Raw genomic sequence first — 5,421 nt, 5'->3', positions numbered from 1 at the left:
TGTGTGTGTGTGTGTGTGTGTGTGTGTGTGTGTGTGTGTGTACACTAGCACGATATCAGAAAATAATTCGATACTCGATAACGATATTTTAACGATATTCAGAAATGTAGCCGAGTATTTTTCTTGTCTCTAATTTGTCAGTCTGTGTGGGGGGGGGCGTGGCTTTGGTTACGGCGTGCTTCTTGTGCATTTGTTGACATTCAGCAAGTGGTTGGACTGCACAGAAATGTTTTACTTGTTCGCGATAATTAAAAGGATCCCCGGCTATGAAGAATATGGGCTGATAGACCACACTTATTATTGTTGACGAAAATATTTTGTTTAAAAAAAATCATAAAATACTGCCATGCCCTTAAAAACTACATTTTTCGGTGACCAACGGATGTTTTCGCCGCGCAGTGCATTCTGGGGGCGATGACGTAACGTAGTTGCAGGAGTCTGAAAACTTCGATAGCACACTGTTCTCTTGATTAGAAACTGACGCCGGTTTGGTAGTAAAATGCCACATTGTGCTACTTTTGGATGTAATTTCCAATCGAAAGGCAACAAGGGGAGTGGTGTCACTATATTTATATTTCCAAAGGACAAGAAGGGGAGAAAAGGTGGGAGGATGCCATGGACGGAGTACAGCTAGCTAGCTATATAGCTTCCTAAAAGTGGCGCTGAGCCCAGCATTTTCTCCTCAATGGATTTAGTCGACTTCCACTGATGGAAGACCTCACCGGGAGCGATTGGCTATAAGCCTAAGCTAAAACCAGAGGCTTGCCCGACGATCACCCCCCATACGGAGTCTAAAAAGTCCAGGGAAGCGAGTGAAATGTGCGTTAAAAACGTGACAGATAAGATGCTGTGTGCTCTCCTGAGAAGACAACTATGCTACGGTAACATCAGGCAAATCAGACTCGTCGCCACTCATCACAGAGGAAGACCACCTTACTCCACACCACAGTAAGTGTTGTTAACACTACTTCTATGTGTTGTCAATCCAAAAAATGTATTTGCGGCTACTTGGACGGTTTTACTTAGTTCAAATGCCGCGGTGCAGTGGCCAGCTGATGTGAGAAAAAATGTAACCTATCTCGAAATATCACTAGCATATGTGGCAACGTGCACCGAGTTGGCTACTGAGACTAATGTAGTGGTACGACATGGTTTGAGTCTGAGATCTGTTGTCTATTCACAGTCAGTGTCTACTTTTGGTATTGACTAGTGATTAAAAAAATAGTTTTAGAGATGTATTTAGTAGCCTACCTTCTGGGTAGGCTACTGGAAATCTTGGTTTTATATCTGAATCTAACACAGTACATATTTGTGCAGGTATGAAGGAGGGCTTGCACCAACTTCAAAAAACCCAAATTGATGCCTGTCCCGTTATTGTCGGCCATTTCAGGTGAAACATAACCTACAGTCTTTATTTTAAAACCGTTTACCTGGCACCGATGGTGTGTGCGTTTGTGTGTGTCTTTCTCACTCCCTCCTCCATCTTTCTGTCGTATGTTTCTTTTCAGTGATGATGAATCTGAACGTCAGTCTTGAACAGAAACTAGAGCTCTGATGGTGAGTATCAGTTCTCATGTGCTATTGTGCGACCACAATGTGTGTTATTTACTATATTTATGGAAGACAAGTATTGCCAATTTCAATATGCAGTTTTTCTCATGCTACCCTTAACTTGTAAATACATTAACAACATGTAGGCCTACTTTTGTGTGGCCCTTTCTGAGATGATATTCTATTGGGCTTTTTCAAATATCTAAACCAACACAAAATGCCATGTCCTTATTAGAATGCCCAGGATCTTAGAAAAAGGCTGAATGAACACATACTGCATCATTAGGTACTGACAAGTGCAGGGTATCATGATCAGTACAGTTGCATGTTGAAATTGTGCCTTGATTTCATACTTTTGCCATCTTTGAATTCAGTAAGTGCACTGAGTAAAGAGACAAAGGTCTTGGGCAAAGGTCAGTAGGTTCCTAGTTTAAGGTTACGTTGGTTGTGTATGTTGACTCAAAGCCTTCTTTAGCTGATTTGTTAGATCTTACTTGACTTACATACCGGTACGTCTTTTTGTTGACTGGAAGTTGAGTACATCAATTAGAACCAAAATGAAGAATATTTGGACAGCTGTGTGTCTACCAAAGTACCTCAAACCTAAATCGTATCCAATCTATACTGTGATGCACAATATTTTTCAACCGGTTCCATTTTTTCTCAATTAAGATTTCATGTTATGTGAGACAGTTGCTTATATTTCACATGTGCAACTTTGCACGCCATCATCTACAATAACACTTATTGTTGACCATATAATGTAATAGCACTATGTGCATACATCTGGAAATGTGCTCTCGTTCTACAGGATCGGGGTTCCAAGCAGCTGCTGATAGACCATGATGGCTGCACCTCATGACCACCTACATCCTGAAGACAATAAATATGCTTATTGGGCTGTAGTGACAAACATGTACATTTATTTAGAGGGACACTGTGTGAGATTTTTAGTTGTTTATTTCCAGAATTCATGCTGCCCATTCACTAATGTTACCTTTTTCATGAATACTTACCACCAGCATCAAATTAAGTATTCATTATGACTAGAAAATTGTACTTTTCAAACATGAAAAGGGGGATCTTCTCCATTGTCCGCCATTTTGAATTTCCAAAAATGACTGTACTTGGACCATACTCGAAAATATTTGTTAAATACTTAAATATTCATGTTAAAATCAAATTTGGCAATAGGCAGCCCAATTTCAGGAAGCAGCATAGTTGCAGTACCTTTTTTTGACCATTTCCTGCACAGTGTCCCTTTAATGTTACTTTTAACTTTGTTGTTGTGAGAATCTTTCTATTCTTGATATAAAAATACAGTGCTGACTCTGTTTTCAGGTTTTTTTTATTTGTATTACTAAACAAAGTAAGAATTTGCACTTGACATACTGAAACATGTAAAAAATAAAATAAAAAAAACCCCGTAAAACTCTGTGCCTAAACCAATTGAATGTGCAAGCTTTACATCTATTTACAAGTAATGACTTTGTTTAAAAAAGTGAGCTGGTGGGTCCGGACCGCAGCACTTCCTCTCCTGGTCGGCATGTCTGAGCAGTTCCCACAGGTACCCCAGGTGTTCCTGCTGGAGATGGGACACCATGCCTGTTCCGCTACTCTAGCAGGCCATCAAATACCAGACCTGGTCCTCCAGTGTCATCTCCTGCAGAGAGTTACAGGAAATTTAGGTTGATACATACTGCCTAGGCCAGGGGTGGGGAACCTTTTTCTTTCGAAGGGTCCGACCCCTGAATTTAGCTTAATTGTATTTCAAATGTATTTTCTAAGATTCCATTACAAAATATGTCATTTCATATCAAGCTGCACAACATTAAAATTACATCGGGGGCCCGATAAAACAACCTGAAGTGCAAACGGCCTTTAAGACATAGGTTGCGTTCCAATATGTGACCGTGTGTCCTCCACTTGTGCTTGTGGCCTCGTACCAGGAAGTGATACGTCATGATGACATCACTGACAACAGCATTATATTTCAATATCTTTCAAAATCACATTTCAAATGTCATTTTATCATTTGCAATTGGGATGGTGAATGAAAAACAGTGCCCCAAAAATTGTTTTAGCAAGGCTGACGGCTGGAAAGTTTGTTTTCTCCACTGAGGAGGGCCAGGAGGCGAAGCGAGGTCACAAGCACAAGTGGAGGACGCAAGGTCGCATATTGGAAAGCACTCATAGGTTCCCCATCTAAGCTAGGCCATTGATATTGGGAAAAGAAAATGTGAAGGAAAACACATTGAATCAGTTGATAAATGAAGGTAATTTGAAGTACTGTAGCACAGGCACTTAATGATACAGAAACTACAGGTAGGCTGATATAAAGTAGCATAGATGCTTGTGATCTTGCTTAGTTATGCTATGTTTATCCGTCTCACTCTGAAAAATGTGTCACTAGCCAAACAAGGGAACATTTTCATACATCTTCCCCTTCATCAAAACTGGGAGAGCAGGGGGGAGAAAGGTCTTTTTCAGAATTATTTTAGTGCAACGTCACAAGTGTATCGGAGTTCCATGGATGTGACATTTTTGTAAAGTGAACTGCAGTGTAGGCTTAACTGTATGCTAGTTGGAGTGAGGGGAATGTACCTTTGTTTTGGGTCTGGGTGCTGCTGCTCCATAATCTACTCCAGGATATGGGCCCAGTTTGTCTGCTACTTTCTTGACAGATGTCACTGGACCAAGGCGCTGTGAGCAAGGTCAGGGTATTTTCTGGTCACCTGCATAATAAACAGTGTTGGGCAGTTAATGCATTACTGATTGCATGTTGCTGTCTTTTCAAAAGAATCACTTACACTACAACAATACTATATTTAAAATGCAAGGCATTACTTTTGCATTACTTAAGTTACTTTCGCAAAAATAGGCTAACTGTAGGCCTAATGGATCTGGCGATTTATTATGGTGTAAATCCATTTCATGAGACATGACTTTTTCAACTCTCATCCAGGAGGTGTTTTTGGCAGCATGCAGACTAAGAACTACCAGGTTCAGGGATATATCTCTTTCTGACCCACCACACTGAATACCACTATATCCAGGTCATTGTAATGCATTGTAACTTAAGTTATTTAGCATTGTAAATAAGTAAATGTTACAGATTTTTACCCTGTAATGCCTTACATTAACATACTGCAGAATAGTAATGCACTACAGTAATTAATTACTTTTGTAATGCGTAGCAACTGATAACTGAACACTGATAAGTAAGGGTTAATGTTCGGCGAGAAGGTCGCTACCGTGGAATAGCAGCACGACAGAGAGAATCTTTAGACCCCGACGCGGAGCGGAGGGGTCTTGTTCTCTCTGAAGTGCTGCTATTCCACAAAGCGACCGACTCGCCGAAAGTTAACCCGCTTATTATATGGATATACTTAAATGATTCACACATGGCGGGGACATTTCTTTAGACCTATTTAATGTTAAGATTGTTGCTGCGCAAAACAAAACAGTGCCGTTGTGGAACACCGCTAGGCAACAGCTAGGTAGCCAGGACAACAGGTGTTGTCTATCACAGCAGCTGATTAGAGTGACAAAAGACCGGACCCCCTGCGGAGTGATATGAAACATTCGCTTTAGCCACTGACTTGTATACAAGCCAGTGGCTTTAGCAGTGAACGTCTTGTTGCCATTCACAGCGGTAGCCAGGACAACGGGTGCTGTCTATCACAGCAGCTGATTAGAGTCTTGTTGAAAAGTCGCTTTAGCAGTGAAAAGTCTTGTTGCCATTGACAGCGGTCTGTTATAGACCAACCCGTCCGTTATCGAAAAATAACAGACGTCCGAACGTTGGGGAGCCCCGTTGAAATGAATGGAGCATTCGACAGATGACGTCACAACCATATAATAACAAAC

General features: G+C 41.0%; 1 long non-coding RNA gene across 1 annotated transcript; it reads left to right on the top strand.

The window, feature by feature from the left end:
* Positions 1-411: 411 nt before the first annotated feature.
* Positions 412-2,633, top strand: LOC134442002 (uncharacterized). Its single transcript, XR_010033263.1, has 4 exons — positions 412-948; positions 1,318-1,390; positions 1,509-1,557; positions 2,363-2,633. It is a non-coding gene; the product is annotated as an uncharacterized LOC134442002 (long non-coding RNA).
* The last annotated feature ends 2,788 nt before the right edge of the window (positions 2,634-5,421 follow it).

Source organism: Engraulis encrasicolus, unplaced genomic scaffold (assembly GCF_034702125.1).
Source record: "Engraulis encrasicolus isolate BLACKSEA-1 unplaced genomic scaffold, IST_EnEncr_1.0 scaffold_1066_np1212, whole genome shotgun sequence".
NCBI classification, from domain to species: domain Eukaryota; kingdom Metazoa; phylum Chordata; class Actinopteri; order Clupeiformes; family Engraulidae; genus Engraulis; species Engraulis encrasicolus.
This window is presented reverse-complemented; position numbering and strand designations above follow the sequence as displayed.